Source organism: Pseudophryne corroboree, chromosome 2 (assembly GCF_028390025.1).
Source record: "Pseudophryne corroboree isolate aPseCor3 chromosome 2, aPseCor3.hap2, whole genome shotgun sequence".
Lineage (NCBI taxonomy): Eukaryota > Metazoa > Chordata > Amphibia > Anura > Myobatrachidae > Pseudophryne > Pseudophryne corroboree.
In genome coordinates this window covers 757,636,888-757,660,973 of record NC_086445.1, presented here as the reverse complement: position 1 = coordinate 757,660,973, position 24,086 = coordinate 757,636,888, and the positions used below count along the sequence as shown (strand labels likewise).

General features: G+C 46.4%; 1 long non-coding RNA gene across 1 annotated transcript in view; it reads right to left on the bottom strand.

Annotated features, from left to right (window-relative positions):
- Positions 1-10,596, bottom strand: part of LOC135051187 (uncharacterized) — an 87,140-nt gene extending 76,544 nt beyond the window's left edge. Inside the window, exon 1 of the long non-coding RNA XR_010242104.1 lies at positions 10,538-10,596. This is a non-coding gene — a long non-coding RNA (uncharacterized LOC135051187). The remainder of the gene's footprint in view (positions 1-10,537) is intronic.
- Positions 10,597-24,086: the final 13,490 nt, after the last annotated feature.

Here is a 24,086-nt window from a genome sequence, read left to right as displayed (position 1 = left end):
CGAGTTTACATTTATAGGCTGAATTCAAATAAGCAATTGGATCTTTCCTATCAGGCGTAGTTTTTTCTGTTGAACGATGCTTATTTTCCTCATTTAGAATAATCATGGGATAGAAAATGTAATATATTATTAACTTTTAAATATCAAGCAGAATTTGCAGCATTGATAATGCTTTTAGAAAAGTTTCTGTATCAGAAATGTAAGTGGAAAATCTCAAACATATTTGAATTCAGGACAAAAAATACTGTAAGAACTAGAGATGTGCGCACCCCCGTGTTTTAGTTTTGGTTTAAATTCATCATTTTAGTTTAGTTTTGGCAGAAACACATGACAGTAGCATATCTATGAAACATTACAACACAGTAATGACATAAAGGATTGCAGTTATATAAACTATATAACAGCATAGAAAGAATGTTTTCATTAATCAAAAACTAGATTTGAGGCTCGAGGGCAGTACAGGGAAATGAAAGTGGAGTATGTAGTGAAAGGCAAGTACAGGAATAATTGATTGATTTAGAAAATTAAATTTGAGGCATGGCCTTGCAAGAATCAGAAGAAAAAAGGACATAAAATAACACACTGTTATAAACCAAGGATTCCTGACAAGGGTTTAAGAGAAGCCAAGAAAATTAATAGTTGAACTGCAGAGATACAAATTTCAAATCAGCCTATCTTACACTAACAAATATTAGGAGGTGCAGTAAGCATTATGACAATATCCAGGTGCTATCCTGTATATGGAATAGGTAGTCAGAGGGGAGTGCATAAAGGTTGTTCAACACCCAAGTGATAAAAAAGAAAACAGTGCCTTTCCTATTATTCAGACGTGAACTTCATCCCATGCTGTTGAATCACATATGTAAAGAGAATTGCGGTACTTGTGGAAAAATGGAAGAATATCCAGAATAGTATAAAATGTTTCAAATATTTATTTTCACATTAAACTAAAAATCATCTTCAAACATGGGCAGTACGGATGGTGTAATGGTTAGTGGTTAGCATTACTGCCTCACAGCACTGAGGTCATGGGTTCAATTCCCACTATGGCCCTAACTGTGTGGAGTTTGTATATTCTCCCCGTACTTGCGTGGGTTTCCTCCGGGTACTCCGATTTCCTCCCACAATCCAAAAATATACTGCTAGGTTAATTGGCTTCCAACAAAAATGAACCCTTGCATGAATGTGTGTGCGTGTACATGTGATAGGGAATATAGAGTGTAAGCTCCACTGGGGCAGGGACTGATGTGAATGGGCAATATTCTCTGTAAAGTGCTGTGGAATATGTGTGCGCTATATAAATAACTGGTAATAATTCATAATATTGAATTTTTGGTCACTAAAATTGGTAGGAAATGGAGGCTTTACCAGATTTTTGTGACTTAGGACCATGTACAGTAGATGGTTTAAAGATGGAGGCTCCAGAGTCTCAACCCTGGCTTCCCTAGTGAGAAACGTCCGGAATCAGCACAGATCCTGATCTTTGTCCTTGATGAAGGACAAAAATTCAAAATGCATTAAGCATCTGGTGGCTTTCTGAACTATTTGGGAGATTACTCCGGAAACCTGTACTTATACACAGTAGTGATGAGCACCAGAAATTTTTCGGGTTTTGTGTTTTGGTTTTGGGTTCGGTTCCGCGGCCGTGTTTTGGGTTCGAACGCGTTTTGGCAAAACCTCACCGAATTTTTTTTGTCGGATTCGGGTGTGTTTTGGATTCGGGTGTTTTTTTCAAAAAACCCTAAAAAACAGCTTAAATCATAGAATTTGGGCGTCATTTTGATCCCAAAGTATTATTAACCTCAATAACCATAATTTCCACTCATTTTCAGTCTATTCTGAACACCTCACACCTCACAATATTATTTTTAGTCCTAAAATTTGCACCGAGGTCGCTGGATGACTAAGCTCAGCGACCCAAGTGGCCGACACAAACACCTGGCCCATCTAGGAGTGGCACTGCAGTGTCACGCAGGATGGCCCTTCCAAAAAACATCCCCCAAACAGCACATGACGCAAAGAAAAAAAGATGCGCAATGAGGTAGCTGTGTGACTAAGCTAAGCGACCCTAGTGGCCGACACAAACACCTGGCCCATCTAGGAGTGGCACTGCAGTGTCACGCAGGATGGCCCTTCCAAAAAACACCCCCCAAACAGCACATGACGCAAAGAAAAAAAGAGGCGCAATGAGGTAGCTGTGTGACTAAGCTAAGCGACCCTAGTGGCCGACACAAACACCTGGCCCATCTAGGAGTGGCACTGCAGTGTCACGCAGGATGGCCCTTCAAAAAACTACTCCCCAAACAGCACATGACGCAAAGAAGAAAAAAAAGATGCGCAATGAGGTAGCTGTGTGACTAAGATAAGCGACCCAAGTGGCCGACACAAACACCTGGCCCATCTAGGAGTGGCACTGCAGTGTCACGCAGGATGGCCCTTCCAAAAACTACTCCCCAAACAGCACATGACGCAAAGAAAAATGAAAGAAAAAAGAGGTGCAAGATGGAATTGTCCTTGGGCCCTCCCACCCACCCTTATGTTGTATAAACAGGACATGCACACTTTAACCAACCCATCATTTCAGTGACAGGGTCTGCCACACGACTGTGACTGAAATGACGGGTTGGTTTGGACCCCCACCAAAAAAGAAGCAATTAATCTCTCCTTGCACAAACTGGCTCTACAGAGGCAAGATGTCCACCTCATCATCATCCTCCGATATATCACCGTGTACATCCCCCTCCTCACAGATTATCAATTCGTCCCCACTGGAATCCACCATCTCAGCTCCCTGTGTACTTTGTGGAGGCAATTGCTGCTGGTGAATGTCTCCACGGAGGAATTGATTATAATTCATTTTAATGAACATCATCTTCTCCACATTTTCTGGATGTAACCTCGTACGCCGATTGCTGACAAGGTGAGCGGCGGCACTAAACATTCTTTCGGAGTACACACTTGTGGGAGGGCAACTTAGGTAGAATAAAGCCAGTTTGTGCAAGGGCCTCCAAATTGCCTCTTTTTCCTGCCAGTATAAGTACGTACTGTCTGACGTGCCTACTTGGATGCGGTCACTCATATAATCCTCCACCATTCTTTCAATGGGGAGAGAATCATATGCAGTGACAGTAGACGACATGTCCGTAATCGTTGTCAGGTCCTTCAGTCCGGACCAGATGTCAGCATCAGCAGTCGCTCCAGACTGCCCTGCATCACCGCCAGCGGGTGGGCTCGGAATTCTGAGCCTTTTCCTCGCACCCCCAGTTGCGGGAGAATGTGAAGGAGGAGATGTTGACAGGTCGCGTTCCGCTTGACTTGACAATTTTGTCACCAGCAGTTCTTTGAACCCCAGCAGACTTGTGTCTGCCGGAAAGAGAGATCCAAGGTAGGTTTTAAATCTAGGATCGAGCACGGTGGCCAAAATGTAGTGCTCTGATTTCAACAGATTGACCACCCGTGAATCCTTGTTAAGCGAATTAAGGGCTCCATCCACAAGTCCCACATGCCTAGCGGAATCGCTCTGTGTTAGCTCCTCCTTCAATGTCTCCAGCTTCTTCTGCAAAAGCCTGATGAGGGGAATGACCTGACTCAGGCTGGCAGTGTAGGAACTGACTTCACGTGTGGCAAGTTCAAAAGGTTGCAGAACCTTGCACAACGTTGAAATCATTCTCCACTGCGCTTTAGACAGGTGCATTCCACCTCCTATATCGTGCTCAGTTGTATAGGCTTGAATGGCCTTTTGCTGCTCCTCCAACCTCTGAAGCATATAGAGGGTTGAATTCCACCTCGTTACCACTTCTTGCTTCAGATGATGGCAGGGCAGGTTCAGGCGTTTTTGGTGGTGCTCCAGTCTTCTGTACGTGGTGCCTGTACGCCGAAAGTGTCCCGCAATTCTTCTGGCCACCGACAGCATCTCTTGCACGCCCCTCTCGTTTTTTAAATAATTCTGCACCACCAAATTCAAGGTATGTGCAAAACATGGGACGTGCTGGAATTTGCCCAGATTTAATGCACACACAATATTGCTGGCGTTGTCCGATGTCACAAATCCACAGGAGAGTCCAATTGGGGTAAGCCATTCCGCAATGATCTTCCTTCCTTTTCAGCTGTGTGCGTATTCTGGAAAGCGGTGATACAAAGCGTAGCCTGCCTAGGAAAGAGTTGGCGTTTGCGAGATGCTGCTACTGGTGCCGCCGCTGCTGCTCTTGCGGCGGGAATCCATACATCTACCCAGTGGGCTGTCACAGTCATATAGTCCTGAGCCTGCCCTGCTCCACTTGTCCACATGTCCGTGGTTAAGTGGACATTGGGTACAACTGCATTTTTTAGGACACTGGTGAGTCTTTTTCTGAGGTCTGTGTACATTTTCGGCCCAGCAAGCCTCCCCCGCAAGCTGATACTTGGAGAACCACAAGTACCAGCATGCAGTGGAAAACCGGGCCCGCTGGTACCTGTAGTACTACTGCTAAAAAAAATACCCCCAAAAAAACAGGACACACACACCGTGACAGTATAAGTTTATTACATACATGCACACCTCAACACATACATACTTACCTATGTTTCCACGAGGCTCGGTCCTCTTCTCCATGTAGAATCCTTAGGGTACCTGTGAAAAAATTATACTCACATAATCCAGGGTATCTTGTTTTCTTTGTATAATCCACGTACTTGGCAAAACAAAAAAACGGAAACCCGACCACGCACTGAAAGGGGTCCCATGTTTACACATGGGACCCCTTTCCCCGACTGCCAGGACCCCCCCTGACTCCTGTCAAAGAGGGTCCCTTCAGCCAATCAGGGAGCGCCACGTCGTGGCAATCTCCTGATTGGCTGTGTGCTCCTGTAGTGTCTGTGAGGCAGCACACAGCAGAGATACAATGTTGCGCCTATGCGCCCCATTGCATCCAATGGTGGGAACTTTGCGGTCAGCGGTTGACCGAAAGTAACCTCACCGCTGACCGCAAAGTTCCAACCATTGGATACAATGGAGCGCATAGGCGCTACATTGTATCTCTGCCGTGGGCTGCGTCACAGACACTACAGGAGCACACAGCCAATCAGGAGAGTGCCACGACGTGGCGCTCCCTGATTGGCTGAAGGGACCCTCTTTGACAGGAGTCAGGGGGGGTCCTGGCAGTCGGGGAAAGGGGTCCCATGTGTAAACATGGGACCCCTTTCAGTGCGTGGTCAGGTTTCCGTTTTTTTGTTTTGCCAAGTACGTGGATTATACAAAGAAAACGAGCAACACTGGATTATGTGAGTATAAATTTATTCACAGGTACCCTGAGGATTCTACATGGAGAAGAGGACCGAGCCTCGTGGGAACATAGGTAAGTATGTATGTTTGGAGGTGTGCATGTATGTAATAAACTTATACTGTCACGGTGTGTGTGTCCTGTTTTTTGGGGGGTATTTTTTTAGTAGTAGTACTACAGGTACCAGCGGGCCCATTTTTCCACCGCATGCTGGTACTTGTGGTTCTCCAAGTACCAGCTTGCGGGGGAGGCTTGCTGGGACTTGTAGTACTGCTACTAAAAACAATATTCACATTTTTTTCAAATGGCTATCAGCCCCCCATCCGCCGCCCTTGGATGGGGGGGGGACAGCCTCGGGCTTCACCCCTGGCCCTTGGGTGGCTGGAGGGTGGGGACCCCTTGATTTAAGGGGTTCCCACTCCTCCCGGGTACCCCGGCCAGGGGTGACTAGTTGGGTATGTAATGCCAGGGCCGCTGGGACAACAATAAAAGTGTCCCCCGGATGTGGCATTATGTACCTGGCAAGTGGAGACGGTGCTAGTTTAAAAAATACGGGGGACCCCTACGCTTTTTGTCCCCCGTATTTTTTGAACCAGGACCAGGCGCAGAGCCCGGTGCTGGTTGATGAAATATGGGGGAACCGCTGTCATTTCCCCCCCCATATTTTGTCAACCAGGACCGGCTCAAAGAGCCCGAGGCTGTTTTTGCTTAGGAGGGGAGACCCCAAGCATTTTTTTTTCAAATTTTACATCATTTCCCACCCATTCCCACTGATAACCATGCACGGATATCATGGATCCGTGCATGACTATCAGAACACAGTAAAAAAAAGCAGGTCTGTTTTAAATCTGCTTTTTTTACGATTTGTATTTTTTCACGGCAGTGTTTGGCTATTGCCGGCAGTGTTTGTGAAATAATACAAATTTTAGTAAATTACCGAGTTCTATCAAATAACAGGCATATTTGACCGATGGTGTATTCATTCGTAATTTTTTTCTTTGACTTCAAAAAAAATACGAATGCCCTCATCACTGCCGAGATTTGTGTTTAGTAAATTCCCGAGATGACACTTTGAAGAAAAAACACCAAATCGGTCAAAATCAGGAGCTTAGTAAATATACCCCCTAGTTGGAAAAACTGTTTTTTTTGCACCACTTCTGGGACTTTTTTATTGTGTGTGCTGTTTATTTTAGGAGATTTGTTGAGCCTCCTCTCTGTCACAGAGGCTGCATTTGAACTTTGTTCGCGCTATTGATATTGATCTACTTTGCAAGTGTATTGTGCATCACTAGAATCTACCATTACAGAAGTATATTGACGTAATTGGTTTGAAAAGTCTTCCTCATGGAATTGTAGTTAATTTTTAATAATATCAGCTTTGCAATATTTTAAAGAAGTACAGATTTGTCCTCATATACTGTATCTAGCCTCAATACGCCACACAGCGGGAGATGGATGGCAAAAGTGGGCTGACATACAAGGATTGCATGTTGAATTACTCAGCACAGTCTCCTGTTGTATCCTAGTCACATTGTGTTTCTAGCAGAGTCTCAGTGGATATGAAGTGCCAAGCGGAGCTTGTTTGGTGAACTGCAGCAATAATATATAAAGACACATGTTTAGCCTCCTACACCATTGCACACAAGGTCATGGCCGACGACAGCAGGGGCATGCAGTCAGGGGAAAAAACTTTGTAGCCGCTCTGCGATCCTTTTGTTCGCACTTCTGCTAAGCTAAAATACACTCCCAGTGGGCGGCGGCATAGCGTTTGCACGGTTGCTAAAAACTGCCAGCGAGCAATCAACTCGGAATGACCCCCAAAGTACCTTACTATACAAACAGTGCTCCTAGTAATAATGGCACCATATATTGATGTTCTATTTTTTAAAAGCACAGTGCCAGAACACACAAACAACACAGTGCTCATAGGGCCTAATTCAGACCTGATCGCTAGCAAGCAATTTTTGCACTGCTGTAATCAGATAGTCGCCGCCTACAGGGGGAGTGTATTTTAGCTGTGCAAGTGTGCGAACGCATGTGTAGCAGAGCTGTACAAACAGATTTTGTGCAGGACCGACTCAGCCACTGCGATCATATCAGCCTGTCTATAACCGGAATTGACGTCAGGAACCCTCCCTGCAAATCAGGGGCGCTTTAAGAGAGCAGGAGGTCCGTGTTCAGCCTCCTCTGTTCGGGCCCCCTCCTCTCTGCCCGGAGCACTGTAGAGACTGAGCACTAGAGGGCTCAGACTCTACTGCGCATGAGCAGATCTCCGGGAAAATGGAACGGGGGCCATTTTCCCTGAGATTTCCCTACTGCACATGCGCAGAACTCCGTGAAAATAGCCGCTGAGCCATTTTCACAGTGTTCTAACAGCGCTGCGGATGCTGGCGCTGGACTTAGGAGGGGTTAGTATTTTAAAAATGGGTGCAGTGTGTGCGGTGGGGGCCCCCTCTGAACTCAGGGGACCGTGTGCACTGCACACACTGCACCCATTATAGAAACGCCAGTGCTGCAAATGCATGGACACGCCTGCATTTTTCCAGACACTCCCTGAAAACGGTCAGTTGACACAAAACAAGCGCCTTCTTCCTGTCAATCTCCTTGTGATCGTCTGTGCAAAGGATCCATCACACAAATCCTTTGTTGAGCGGCAGTCTGCTTTGTACCCGTGCAACGTGCCTGCGCATTGCGCTGCATACGCATGTGCAGTTTGGACCTGATCGCACATTGTGCAAAAACACACAGCAGCGATCAGGTCTGAATTACCCCCATAGTAATAATGGTACTCTAAAATTATGTTATATTTTTTTTAAAACAGTGCCTCACAGTGTAGCACACCATCTCCATCTGAACTCTTCTCACAGTGGGGCAGATGTATTAAGCCTGGAGAAGGCATAAAGGAATGATGAAGCAGTAATACTGTATGTATAAGGTGACAACACACCAGCCAATCAGCTCCAATATGTAAATTGCGAGTTATGAGCTCATTGGCTGGTGCGTTATCACCTTGCACATATCACCGCTTTATCACTTCTTTATGCCTTCTATAGGCTTAATACATCTGCCCCAGTGTGTGTGAAATGAATATCCCAGTAGAAGACTAAACATCAGATTTTATTTCTAGAAAAAAAGCTTTAAATTACACTGGGGAAACAAATGTGTCCCAATAATGAAACTTCCTGTACTTACTAGAGATTTTCACACCCGAACTTAGCTGATACAAGTCGATCCGAGACCCATCTCGGATATTCCCACCAATGGCCACGGCCATATCCGAGTGATTTGCGTATGCGCACTGGAGGTGTCCCCGAGAACAAGGCATGGGCGCCATGTTCCCGGAGACCTGCGCATGTGCATTAGACTCTGGCATTGTGCCAGAGTCTACGGCTGCAGGAGAGGAGGGGGCCAGCGACGGAGGATGCACACGGGTCCCCTTCTCTCTTAACCACTTAACTGACGATTTATTTCACCGAAAACCACTCCGAAATTGTAGTTTTTCTTTATGAGTGAATTAGGTGAAAAACATGAATTTATCCCTATCCCAAATGATTTTAGTTAATTTTTTTTCTTCTTCAAACATCGAAATCATTGATCGGGAACATTGCGACCATCGGAACATCGCGACCATTGCGGCTTTCATTTTGAAAGCCGGGACAGCCTGCAGGTATACAGGGGGGGTCTGGGGGTGGCTTGTGAGGGTTCATTTACATTCCCCAGCGGCTACCATTGTCTTAAGCCACTGGAGGGGGGGGGGGGGGGATCCTGCCCTGCTGACCGATCAGCAGTGATCGGCAGCACGGCAGACACAGGGGGAGGGTGCAGGGAGGCACAGCCCTTTGACAGTAGCAGCGAAGGGAAGTTTATCTTCCCTGCTGCTTTTAACACTCTCTATCTGACTGGTTGCATCCTGTGCGACCAGGTCAGATAAAGCACTTGCTGTCATGGTCGCATCTGATGCGACCATACCAGGGAAGTGGTTAAAATGCCCCTGCTGCTCAGTCTGACCATGTGACCTTTAGCATGATTTCATTAGGGATGTAGTTATGTGGCCGGCGGTCAGGAGACTGCCAGTCACATTACAGATGGCTACATTCCACCCAGTGGCGTAAGTTCGTCCCAGTTGCCCGGAGGCAAGATAAATATTGGTGCCCCCCCTATTTCCTATATTAAGATAAATAAATGTATGCGTGCATGCGTGCGTGCGTGCATGCATGCGTGTGTGTGTGTGTGTGTGTGTTTGTGTGTAGTGTTCTGAAAAAAATGTATATACTGTATTTATACATTTAATTTACTTTTATTTTTCATCACACAATTCTTAGCAGTCATACCCAGGATTAGAACCCATGACCTGTTTCACTAACAGCAGACACTTTACTGATGGAGTTATTTGCTCCTGTAGAGGAAGCATGAGAATTCTTACTATATGAAGTTACGTGTAATTGTCAGAGAAGTATCTTCATATAGTTAAAATTCTCAAATTTCCTATACAGGAGCAAACAGCTTGATCAGTAAGGTGTCTGCTTCCAGTGTAGTAGGTTGTGGTTTCTAATCCTGGGTGTGATACTTGTAAAATGTGTATATTCAGTATAATAAAGAGGGTGTGACTTGTAAGGTGGGGGGACCAGTGAGGAAGCCGGCCACTAAAAAGACAGCGACAGCTATCAATTAACTTAATTCAATGGTGTCACAGAATAGGAGGAGAGGTGCCCCCCTTCAGAGCAGGAGCCCGGCGGCAGATGACTCCGTTGCCTCCCAGAGTTCTGCCTCTGATTCCACCCCCTCTAAGTCCCAACAGTTGGTATGCCAACTAGCAGGGACTATTTCCTCGACACCCATAGAGTAGGAATTGAACCTGTGCCGAGCGCAGCGAGCCCGCAAGTAGCTTGTTGTGTTCACCCCCGCTGGCATTCTGCCACCGGCATCCCCAGCGGCGGTCACGTATACCCAACCCTTTCATTATTATCAGGATATTTATTCAGAATAATGTTATAATTTAGAATCTTATATTGGCAGCATAATTTCTTTGTGAAGAGATCTGTAAAATCTGCATTATTGCTGCATTATAGCAATCTCTCTACTTCACTCTGCACAGCATATAGATGTGTTTGACGTTAAACAAAAAAGTAGAATCTTCATAACTACAGTACATGTGGTTCATTCTAATAAACATGTGCAAATAACAGTACAAAATATAATAATTGTAGAAGAATAAACTATTTTATATGCAATAAATCGGTATAGATGCCAAGATCAGTAAGAATATGAGCCATACTTACTCTCCTTCTGTCCTTATTAATGCTAGCTCAAGCCTTTCTCCAGGAGTGTTAATTATAAATCATTTCAGCTTTTTGTATTGTAGAGATGAGAGTTATTCAGCCACTGGCTATTTGAGATAAACATGGCTTACAACAAGTCACAGGCAGCTGGTATGACACCAATAATGGTACACAAGCTTGTGATTTATCATGTTATAGTGAGAACCTGAGCTCCATCCTGTTCTCACAGGATACATTATTAATATCTATGAAGCTTCAGTTGTCCTGCAAATTAAGAGCAATTTTAAGATGCATACATTATTTTTTTCATTATTTACATTTTTAATTATTATTTTATTAATCGCGGTTACATGCTTACGCGCACACCCGTAAACGCTGCAGAAAACACTTATAACAATGGACAGCAGGATCTTATCCACCTGCTGTCCAAGCAAATATATTCCCACTGTGTTCCCTACACTGTCTATGGCAGCGGGAATGTCCTCTTCCCAATACCTGCGACTGCATTGCGAATGTATACATAATACCGCGCGGCTCCTGAAAATGACACGCTATGCCGGTATTCTTTGCCTGCGGTGCAAACACATCGCAGGCAAAGATGTATGAGGACATATCTGTAGGTCTATGGAAGTAATGCTTACAATAGAATGAGACAGCAATCTCTTATTGTTACATCAACTACAATTGTAATGAGTTAATATGAATTGCAGTGAGGGATGGGTAGAATTGATGATACTGTGTAATAGCTTGGTGCTTTGCAGCACTAGGGCAACAGGTTCTTTTCCAATCAGGGTACAATCTGCAGTATGCAAGGTAGTAGCGATGGTGGAGCTCATGCTAAAGGTATCAGTTCCTACTATGCCAGGTCACAGGAGATCAATCATCCAATGGACCCAGGGGGAGATTTGGACAACACAAGCATTACACAGTTCCCATGCTCACCTCAGTGACTTACTACAGCCAATGGTTCTCCCCGCCTCTGGGTTGATTTATGCTAGCGGCCAGCTGCCACGTTTTCTGGATTTGTGTTCCACTGTGGTGGTCAATGTGTTATTTTTAGTGATGAGTGGGTTCGGAACCTCGGAAACCGAACCCACCCGAACTTCACCCATTTTACACGGGTCCGAGGCATACTCGAATTCTCCCGTATGGCTCGGTTAACCCGAGCGCGCCCGAACGTCATCATCCCGCTGTCGGATTCTCGCGAGATTCGGATTCTATATAAGCAGCCGTGCGTCGCCGCCATTTTCACTCGTGCATTGGAAATGTTAGGGAGAGGACGTGGCTGGCGTCCTCTCCGTTTATTGTTGAACTTGATTGTGCTTTATTGCTTAATTGTGGGGACTGGGGAGCAGCTGTATAATATAGGAGGAGTACAGTGCAGAGTGACCACCAGTTATCCGTTCTCTGCCTGAAAAAAATGCTCCTTAACTGTGCTCAGTGTGCTGCATATATCTGTGCTCACACTGCTTAATTGTGGGGACTGGGGAGCAGCTGTATTATATAGCAGGAGTACAGTGCAGAGTTTTGCTGACAGTGACCACCACTATATGTTCTCTGCCTGAAAAACACTCCATATCTGTGCTCAGTGTGCTGCTTTATTGTGGGGACTGGGGACCACCAGTATAATAATATATAGGAGGAGTACAGTGCAGAGTTTTGCTGACCAGTGACCACCAGTATACGTTGTCTGCCTGAAAAACACTCAATATCTGTGCTGCATTGTAGACAGTATATAGTAGGAGTACAGTGCATAATTTTGCTGACCACCAGTATATAATATATAGGAGTACGGTACAGAAGTCCACTGCTCTACCTACCTCTGTGTCGTCAAGTATACTATCCATCCATATCTGTGGTGCATTTCAGTTTTGCACAGTTTGCTGACCACCAGTATATAATATATAGCAGTACGGTACAGTAGGTCACTGCTGTACCTACCTCTGTGTCGTCAAGTATACTATCCATCCATACCTGTGGTGCATTTCAGTTTTGCACAGTTTGCTGACCACCAGTATATAATATATAGCAGTACGGTACAGTAGGCCACTGCTGTACCTACCTCTGTGTCGTCAAGTATACTATCCATCCATACCTGTGGTGCATTTCATTTTTGCACAGTTTGCTGACCACCAGTATATAATATAAAGCAGTACGGTACAGTAGGCCACTGCTGTACCTACCTCTGTGTCGTCAAGTATACTATCCATCCATACCTGTGGTGCATTTCATTTTTGCACAGTTTGCTGACCACCAGTATATAATATATAGCAGTACGGTACAGTAGGAGACTGCTGTACCTACCTCTGTGTCGTCAAGTATACTATCCATCCATACCTGTGGTGCATTTCAGTTTTGCACAGTTTGCTGACCACCAGTATATAATATATAGCAGTACGGTACAGTAGGACACTGCTGTACCTACCTCTGTGTCGTGAAGTATACTATCCATCCATACCTGTGGTGCATTTCAGTTTTGCACAGTTTGCTGACCACCAGTATATAATATATAGCAGTACGGTACAGTAGGCCACTGCTGTACCTACCTCTGTGTCGTCAAGTATACTATCCATCCATACCTGTGGTGAATTTCATTTTTGCACAGTTTGCTGACCACCAGTATATAATATATAGCAGTACGGTACAGTAGGTCACTGCTCTACCTACCTCTGTGTCGTCAAGTATACTATCCATCCATACCTGTGGTGCATTTCAGTTGTGCGCAGTATATATAGTAGTAGGCCATTGCTATTGATACTGGCATATAATTCCACACATTAAAAAATGGAGAACAAAAATGTGGAGGTTAAAATAGGGAAAGATCAAGATCCACTTCCACCTCTTGCTGAAGCTGCTGCCACTAGTCATGGCCGAGACGATGAAATGCCATCAACGTTGTCTGCCAAGGCCGATGCCCAATTTCATAGTAGAGAGCATGTAAAATCCAAAAAACAAAAGTTCAGTAAAATGACCCAAAAATCAAAATTGAAAGCGTCTGAGGAGAAGCGTAAACTAGCCAATATGCCATTTACGACATGGAGTGGCAAGGAACGGCTGAGGCCCTGGCCTATGTTCATGGCTAGTGGTTCAGATTCACATGAGGATGGAAGCACTCATCCTCTCGCTAGAAAAATGGAAAGACTTAAGCTGGCAAAAGCACAGCAAAGAACTGTGCGTTCTTCTAAATCACAAATCCCCAAGGAGAGTCCAATTGTGTCGGTTGCGATGCCTGACCTTCCCAACACTGGACGGGAAGAGCTTGCGCCTTCCACCATTTGCACGCCCCCTGCAAGTGCTGGAAGGAGCACCCGCAGTCCAGTTCCTGATAGTCAAATTGAAGATGTCACTGTTGAAGTACACCAGGATGAGGATATGGGTGTTGCTGGCGCTGGGGAGGAAATTGACAAGGAGGATTCTGATGGTGAGGTGGTTTGTTTAAGTCAGGCACCCGGGGAGACACCTGTTGTCCGTGGGACGAATATGGCCATTGACATGCCTGGTCAAAATACAAAAAAAATCAGCTCTTCGGTGTGGAATTATTTTAACACAAATGCGGACAACAGGTGTCAAGCCGTGTGTTGCCTTTGTCAAGCTGTAATAAGTAGGGGTAAGGACGTTAACCACCTAGGAACATCCTCCCTTATACGTCACCTGGACCGCATTCATCAGAAGTCAGTGGCAAGTTCAAAAACTTTGGGGGACAGCGGAAGGAGTCCACTGACAACTAAATCCCTTCCTCTTGTAACCAAGCTCCTGCAAACCACACCACAAACTCCCTCAGTGTCAATTTCCTCCTTACACAGGAAAGCCAATAGTCCTGCAGGCCATGTCACTGGCAAGTCTGACGAGTCCTCTCCTGCCTGGGATTCCTCCGATGCATCCTTGAGTGTAACGCCTACTGCTGCTGGCGCTGCTGTTGTTGCTGCTGGGAGTCGATCATCATCCCAGAGGGGAAGTCGGAAGACCACTTGTACTACTTCCAGTAAGCAATTGACTGTCCAACAGTCCTTTGCGAGGAAGATGAAATATCACAGCAGTCATCCTGCTGCAAAGCGGATAACTCAGGCCTTGGCAGCCTGGGCGGTGAGAAACGTGGTTCCGGTATCCACCGTTAATTCAGAGGCAACAAGAGACTTGATTGAGGTACTGTGTCCCCGGTACCAAATACCATCTAGGTTCCATTTCTCTAGGCAGGCGATACCGAAAATGTACACAGACCTCAGAAAAAGAGTCACCAGTGTCCTAAAAAATGCAGTTGTACCCAATGTCCACTTAACCACGGACAAGTGGACAAGTGGAGCAGGGCAGACTCAGGACTATATGACTGTGACAGCCCACTGGGTAGATGTATTGCCTCCCGCAGCAAGAACAGCAGCGGCGGCACCAGTAGCAGCATCTCGCAAACGCCAACTCGTTCCTAGGCAGGCTACGCTTTGTATCACCGCTTTCTAGAAGAGGCACACAGCTGACAACCTCTTACGGAAACTGAGGAACATCATCGCAGAATGGCTTACCCCAATTGGACTCTCCTGGGGATTTGTGACATCGGACAACGCCACCAATATTGTGCGTGCATTACATCTGGGCAAATTCCAGCACGTCCCATGTTTTGCACATACATTGAATTTGGTGGTGCAGAATTATTTAAAAACGACAGGGGCGTGCAAGAGATGCTGTCGGTGGCCCAAAGAATTGCGGGCCACTTTCGGCATTCAGCCACCGCGTGCCGAAGACTGGAGCACCACCAAACATTCCTGAACCTGCCCTGCCATCATCTGAAGCAAGAGGTGGTAACGAGGTGGAATTCAACCCTCTATATGCTTCAGAGGATGGAGGAGCAGCAAAAGGCCATTCAAGCCTATACATCTGCCCACGATATAGGCAAAGGAGGGGGTATGCACCTGACTCAAGCGCAGTGGAGAATGATTTCAACGTTGTGCAAGGTTCTGCAACCCTTTGAACTTGCCACACGTGAAGTCAGTTCAGACACTGCCAGCCTAAGTCAGGTCATTCCCCTCATCAGGCTTTTGCAGAAGAAGCTGGAGACATTGAAGGAGGAGCTAAAACAGAGCGATTCCGCTAGGTATGTGGGACTTGTGGATGGAGCCCTTAATTTGCTTAACAAGGATTCACGGGTGGTCAATCTGTTGAAATCAGAGCACTACATTTTGGCCACCGTGCTCGATCCTAGATTTAAAACCTACGTTGTATCTCTCTTTCCGGCAGACACAAGTCTGCAGAGGTTCAAAGACCTGCTGGTGAGAAAATTGTCAAGTCAAGTGGAACGTGACCCGTCAACATCTCCTCCTTCACATTGTCCCGCAACTGGGGGTGCGAGGAAAAGGCTAAGAATTCCGAGCCCACCCGCTGGCGGTGATGCAGGGCAGTCTGGAGCGAGTGCTGACATCTGGTCCAGACTGAAGGACCTGCCAACGATTACTGACATGTCGTCTACTGTCACTGCATATGATTCTCTCACCATTGAAAGAATGGTGGAGGATTATGTGAGTGACCGCATCCAAGTAGGCACGTCAGACAGTCCGTACGTATACTGGCAGGAAAAAGAGGCAATTTGGAGGCCCTTGCACAAACTGGCTTTATTTTACCTAAGTTGCCCTCCCTCCAGTGTGTACTCCGAAAGAGTGTTTAGTGCAGCCGCTCACCTTGTCAGCAATCGGCGTACGAGGTTAATTCCAGAAAATGGGGAGAAGATGATGTTCATCAAAATTAATTATAATCAATTCCTCCGTGGAGACATTCACCAGCAGCAATTGCCTCCAGAAAGTACACAGGGACCTGACATGGTGGATTCCAGTGGGGGCGAATTAATAATCTGTGAGGAGGGGGATGTACACAGTGAAAGGGGTGAGGAATCGGAGGATGATGATGAGGTGGACATCTTGCCTCTGTAGAGCCAGTTTGTGCAAGGAGAGATTGATTGCTTCTTTTTTTGGTGGGGGCCCAAACCAACAAGTCATTTCAGTCACAGTCGTGTGGCAGACCCTGTCGCTGAAATGATGGGTTCGTTAAAGTGTGCATGTCCTGTTTATTCAACATAAGGTTGGGTGGGAGGGCCCAAGGACAATTCTATCTTGCACCTCTTTTTTTCTTTCATTTTTCTTTGCATCATGTGCTGTTTGGGGACAATTTTTTTGAAGTGCCATCCTGCCTGACACTGCAGTGCCACTCCTAGATGGGCCAGGTGTTTGTGTCGGCAACTTGGGTTGCTTAGCTTAGTCACACAGCGACCTTGGTGCGCCTCTTTTTTTCTTTGCATCATGTGCTGTTTGGGGACAATTTTTTTGAAGTGCCATCCTGCCTGACACTGCAGTGCCACTCCTAGATGGGCCAGGTGTTTTTGTCGGCCACTTGGGTCGCTTAGCTTATTCACACAGCTACCTCATTGCGCCTCTTTTTTCCTTTGCATCATGTGCTGTTTGGGGACAATTTTTTTAATCTGCCATCCTGTCTGACACTGCAGTGCCACTCCTAGATGGGCCAGGTGTTTATGTCGGCCACTTGTGTCGCTTAGCTTAGTCACACAGCTACCTCATTGCGCCTCTTTTTTTCTTTGCATCATGTGCTGTTTGGGGACTATTTTTTTGAAGTGCCATCCTGTCTGACACTGCAATGCCACTCCTAGATGGGCCAGGTGTTTGTGTCGGCCACTTGGGTCGCTTAGTTTAGTCACACAGCTACCTCATTGCGCCTCTTTTTTTCTTTGCATCATGTGCTGTTTGGGGACAATTTTTTTAATCTGCCATCCTGCCTGACACTGCAGTGCCACTCCTAGATGGGCCAGGTGTTTGTGTCGGCCACTTGGGTCGCTTAGCTTAGTCACACAGCGACCTTGGTGTGCCTCTTTTTTTTTCTTTGCATCATGTGCTGTTTGGGGACAATTTTTTTAATCTGCCATCCTGTCTGACACTGCAGTGCCACTCCTAGATGGGCCAGGTGTTTGTGTCGGCCACTTGTGTCGCTTATTTTAGTAATCCACGACCTCGGTGCAAATTTTAGGACTAAAAATAATATTGTGAGGTATGAGGTGTTCAGAATAGACTGAAAATGAGTGTAAATTATGGTTATTGAGGTTAATAATACTATGGGATCAAAATTACCCCCAAATTCTATGATTTAAGCTGTTTTTGAGGGTTTTTTTGTAAAAAAAACCCGAATCCCAAACACACCCGAATCCGACAAAAAAATTTCAGGGAGGTTTTGCCAAAACGCGTCTGAATCCAAAACACGGCCGCGGAACCGAATCCAAAACCAAAACACAAAACCCGAAAAATGTCCGGTGCACATTTTATTTCTCTTACGTCCTAGAGGATGCTGGTGTCCACTTCAGTACCATGGGGTATAGATGGTACCGCAGGAGCCATGGGCACTCTATGACTTTTCAAGGGTGTAAGCTGGCTCCTCCCTCTATGCCCCTCCTCCAGACCTCAGTTTAGGAAATGTGCCCAGGCAGACTGGATGCACTCCAGGGGAGCTCTACTGAGTTTCTCTGAAAGACTTTTGTTAGGTTTTTTTATTTTCAGGGAGGACTGCTGGCAACAGTCTCCCTGCTTCGTGGGACTTAGGGGGCAGAAGTAGGAACCAACTTTCTGAATAGTTTCATGGCTCTGCTTCTGGCTGACAGGACACCATTAGCTCCTGAAGGGTACTGAACGCTAGCTGCGGCTATGTTCTCACTCCCACAGCCCGCCGTCACCCCCCTTACAGAGCCAGAAGTCAGAAGACAGGTGAGTGTAAGAAGAAAAGGATCTTCAGACATCGTGACAGCTGAAAGGTACCGTGGAGCGTGCCATGCTACCCATCACACACACAGGCACTGCAGGGTTCAGGGCGCAGGGGGGCACCCTGGGCAGCATGAAACCTACTAAAACTGGCAGAAATAAGGGGCATAAGATGCTGAGGCACAGTCCTACCCCCGCCAGTATAAATATTAGTTCAAGAAATCTGAGGGGAAACGCGCCATTACGGGGGCGGGGCTTCTTCCTCAGTCAGCCAGCACACTGCTCAGCGCCATTTTCTCTCCTTCCAGGCTGCAGAGAAGAACGCTGGTCCTCCTCCACTGCTGAACTAAGTATCAGGGTGCTAAACAGGGGGGGGCACAGTGAAATTTGGTGCTATATATATATATAATATTGTGTATAAAAGCGCTGCAGGTCTGTGGGCATTTTGTGTTACACAGACATTTTATTACTGGCGCTGGGTTGTGAACTGGCAAATCCTATCTGTGTCCTTCTGACAGACTTTACTGTGGGTCTGTCCCCTATAAGTCCCGGAGTGTCTGTGGTGTGGTTGTGCACGTGTGTGACATGTCTGAGGCAGGGAGCTCTTCCCCTGAGGGAGCCATTTTAGAGACACAGAGTTGTAATGTGGTGGGACTGCCGGCACACCATGAGCCTGAATGGGTGAAAGAATTACATGATAGTGTGAATCATATCAGTAAGAGATTAGATAAGTCTGAGTCTCATGCAGAAAGCTGGAGAAAATCAGTGGAAGATGTGATTTTTAGTGGTTCTGCTTTTTCATCCACAGGCGTCACCTCTGGGTCACATAAAAGCCCATTTGCACAAATAGTGCAAACTGATACCGACACGGACTCTAATTCCTGTGTCGACACTAGTGATTCCAGGGGAATCGATCCTAAATTGGCAAAAAGCATTCAATACATGATTGTTGCTAAAAGAGAGGTTTTGGAAGGTACGGAAGCCCCTCCTGTACCCCAGGAGAAAGCTTATTTTTATAAAGAAAAGAAAATTACTGTAACTTTCCCTCCTTCTCACAAGCTAAATACTCTCTTTGAGGGAGTTTGGGCAGACCCTGAAAAGAAATTTCAGATTCCCAAAAGGATTCAGGTTGCAGCAGAGGACAGGAAAAGGTGGGAGTCACCTCCAGTTTTAGACAGTGCCCTGTCACGGTTAACGAAAAAGGTGATTCTCCCTGCACCTGGGACGGCTTCACTAAAGGAGCCGGAAGACCGCAAGTTGGAGACTATGTTAAAATCTATTTATGTGGCCAATGAAACACTGCTCAGGCCCACCATTGCTTGCGCGTGGGTGAGTAGTGTTATCGAAAAATGGTCAGATAACTTATCATCTGAAATTGACACGATAGATAGAGATGAGATACTCCTAAAGTTAGGTCATATCAAAGACGCTGCTGCATACATGCTAGAGGCCATGAAGGATATTGGGCTTTTAGGTTCAAAAGCCGCTACCATGGCAGTCTCGGCTCGGAGGGCGTTGTGGATTCGCCAGTGGAATGCTGACGCAGAGATCCAAAAGAAATATGGAGGCTCTCCCGTATAAAGGTGAGGCCTTGTTTGGAGATGGGCTGGATGCGTTGGTCTCTGCGGCTACTGAAGGTAAGTTGACATTCTTGCCTTATGCTCCAGCACCGACAAAAAAAGACACATCACTCTCAGATGCAGTCCTTTCTGCCCAACAAATACAAAAAGGCCAAAGTGCACAACATAAGAAATATGGAGACTGAGACTTAACTAGCGCTTCTTATTCTTGCTGATGCTTATTCACAGGCTTCCATCATTCGTATTAGAAGTATCATGTAAATAAATATAAAGTGCATATAGTGAAATACCGTTTTAATAGCATACATATATGACACACATTTATTTAAAAATATCAAAGGTCAGGTATTTGTGCAAATAACTGCAAGCAGCAAGGAATGACAAACTAATTACCAGATCTTTCAGAACTGTTTTTAGGCAGTTCTAAAAGTGAATGGGAGATGGTATAGGGATTTCCGGATAATCCCACCATACATGGATCTTACTGGATACTGGTCTTTAAGCCCGTCCTCAGGCTTGTCAGAAGGTAACCGACGCGTTTCCACCCCAAGCTGGGGTCTTTGTCAAGGTTCAAAAAAGGCCAAAGGTTCCCCCTTTTTTGCAGGTAGAGGGAGAGGACGAGGAAAAAAGTCTGCAGCATCTCCCTGATCGCAGGAGCAGAAGTCCACCCCTGCTTATGCCAAATCTTCAGCATGATGCTGGGGCTCCCTTGCAGGAGTCCGCTTGGGTGGGAGCACGTCTGAAACTTTTCAGTCAGATCTGGGCTCAATCTGGCCTGGACCCTTGGGTTTTGCAAATAGTGTCCCAGGGATACCAGCTGGAGTTTCAAGACGTCCCCCATGCCGATTTTTCAAATCGACCTTGCCAGCTTCTCTTCCAGACAGAGAAGTAGTAAGGGCTGCAATTAAAAAATTATGTCAGGATCAAGTCATTGTCCTGGTACCCTTGTCACAGCAGGGAGGAGGTTTTTATTCAAGCCTCTTCGTAGTTCCGAAGCCGGACGGCTCGGTCAGACCAATTCTGAACTTAAAATCTCTGAATCTCTACCTGAAAAGGTTCAAGTTCAAGATGGAATCTCTGAGGGCAGTGATTTCCAGTCTGGAGGAAGGAGATGTCATGGTGTCGGTAGACATGAAAGATGCCTACTTACATGTTCCCATTTATCCTCCACATCAGGCTTATCTGAGGTTCGAGATACAGGATTGCCATTACCAGTTCCAGACGTTGCTGTTCGGACTCTCCACCGCACGAGGTTGTTCACCAAGGTGATGGCAGAGATGATGGTCCTCCTTCGACAACAAGGAGTCCATATAATTCCTTACCTGGATGATCTCCTGATAAAAGCGAGATCCAAGGAACGGTTGGTGCAGAACATTGCACTCTCCCTGTCAGTGCTCCAACAACACGGTTGGATTTTGAATTTTCCAAAGTCACAGTTGGAACCAACGATAAGATTGTCTTTTCTGGGGATGATACTGGACAGAGAAGTTCAGAGGGTATTTCTTCCAGTGGAAAAAGCTCTGGAGATCCAGAAAATGGTCAAACAAGTTTTGAAACCGACAAGAGTGTCAATACACCAATGCATTCGGTTGTTGGGAAAGATGGTAGCGGCCTACGAGGCCATACACTTTGACAGATTCCATGTCAGAGTTTTCCAGTGGGATCTGTTTTACAAGTGGTCCGGATCCCACCAACACATGCACCAGAGGATAATCCTGTCCTCCAAAGCCAGGATTTCACTCCTGTGGTGGCAGAACAGTTTTCACCTATTAGAGGGACGCACATTTGGGATTCTGGACTGGGTCCTAGTAACCACGGATGCAAGTCTCCGAGGCTGGGGAGCAGTCACACAGGTAAGAAGCTTCCAAGGAAAATGGTCAAGTCAGGAATCCTGTCTTCACATAAACGTTCTGGAATTGAGAGCCATTTTCAACGGCCTTCTACAAGCGGTGCATCTTCTACAAGATCAGCCAGTGCAGATCCAGTCGGACAATGTAACAGCAGTCATGTACATACACCGTCAGGGTGGAACGAAAAGCAGAGCGGCAATGGCAGAGGTTACAAAGATCCTCCTCTGGGCAGAAAGACATGCAAAAGCTCTGTCGGCAATTTTCATTCCGGGAGTGGACAACTGGGAAGCAGACTTCCTCAGCAGACACGATCTCCATCCAGGAGAGTGGGGCCTCCACCAAGAAGTCTTCGCAGAGGTGACAAGACTTTGGGGAGTTCCTCAAGTAGACATGATGGCATCTCGTCTCAACAAGAAGCTTCAGAGATATTGTTCCAGGTCGAGAGACCCTCAAGCAGTAGCAGTGGATGCACTGGTGACCCAGTGGGTGTTTCAGTTGGTCTATGTGTTCCCTCCACTTCCACTCATTCCAAAGGTGATAAAGATCATAAGAAGAACACGGGTTCAGGCGATAATCATTGTTCCGGACTGGCCAAGGAGGGCCTGGTATCCGGATCTTCAAGACTTACTCATAGAAGATCCCTGGCCTCTTCCTCTATGAGAGGACCTGTTACAGCAAGGACCGTGCGTGTATCAAGACTTACCACGGCTGCGTTTGACGACATGGCGGTTGAATGCCAGATCCTAGCCCGAAAGGGAATTCCCAGTGAAGTCATTCCCACACTACTTCAGGCTAGAAAAGCAATAACGGCGAAGCATTACCACCGTATTTGGAGGAAATATGTGTCTTGGTGTGAATCCAAGAAGGATCCTACGGAAGAATTTCAGCTGTGGCGTTTGCTCCATTTTTTGCAAGCAGGTGTGGATGCGGGCCTAAAGTTAGGCTCCATTAAAGTACACATTTCGGCCTTATAAATTTTCTTTCAGAGAGAATTGGCCTCCCTTCCAGAAGTTCAGACCTTCGTGAAAGGCGTGCTGCACATCCAACCTCCCTTTGTGCTCCCAGTGGCACCATGGGATCTTAATGTGGTGTTGCAGTTCCTGCAATCTCATTGGTTTGAACCTTTACGTAAGGTTGAGTTGAAATTCCTTACTTGGAAAGTAGTCATGCTGTTGGCCTTGGCATCCGCAAGGCGGGTGTCTGAATTGGCGGCTTTGTCTCACAAAAGCCCCTATTTAATCTTCCATGCAGATAGAGCGGAGTTGAGAACTCGTCAGCCATTTCTGCCAAAAGTGGTTTCATCGTTTCACGTAAACCAGCCTATTGTGGTGCCAGTGGCTACTGACACCTTGGCGGAATCAAAGTCTCTCAATGTGGTCAGAGCGTTGAAAATCTATGTCGCCAGAACGGCTCAGATTAAGAAAACAGAGGCTCTGTTTGTCCTGTGGGCTCCCAACAAGATTGGGGCTCCTGCTTCTAAGCACACTATTGCTCATTCTATGGCGGGATTGCCGTTACCGAAATCAGTAAAGGCCCACTCTACCAGAAAGGTGGGCTCATCCTGGGCGGCTGCCTGAGGGGTCTCGGCATTACAGCTTTGCCGAGCAGCTACTTGGTCGGGATCAAACACCTTTGCGAAATTTTACAAGTTTGATACCCTGGCTGATGAGGAACTCTTGTTTGCTAATTCAGTGCTGCAGAGTTATCCGCACTCTCCCACCTGTTCTGGAGCTTTGGTATAAACCCCATGGTTCTTGAAGCAACCCCAGCATCCTCTAGGACGTATGAGAAAATAGGATTTTAATACCTACTGGTAAATCCTTTTTCTCTTAGTCCGTAGAGGATGCTGGGCGCCCGTCCCAGTGCGGGCTGTATCTGCAGTTATTGGTTATGGTTATACACATGTTGTGTTGAGTGCAGTCAGTCTATGGCTGATGTTATTCATGCTGTTGCATGCGTTGTTGTTGAATGCCATGTTGTACGGCGTGTTTGAGGTTTGAGCTGGTATGTATCTCACCTTAGTTTAAAAATTAAATAAATCCTTTTCCTCGAAATGTCCATCTCCCTGGGCACAGTTCCTATAACTGGAGTCTGGAAGAGGGGCATAGAGGGAGGAGCCAGTTCACACCCCTTTTAAAGTCTTAAAGTGCCCATGTCTCCTGCGGATCCCGTCTATACCCCATGGTTCTTGAAGCATCCCCAGCATCAGTGGCGGAACTAGCGAGCGGTGGGCCCAGGTGCGACAAAATGCTTTGGGCCCCCCATCCCATCCAAGTTCACCCCCTCACCCCTGGAGAGGACCTGGTGAGGGGGACCTGCTCAGGGCCAGATAAATGGATACCTAGCAACAGTGCCGTAACTAGACATTTTAGCACTGTGT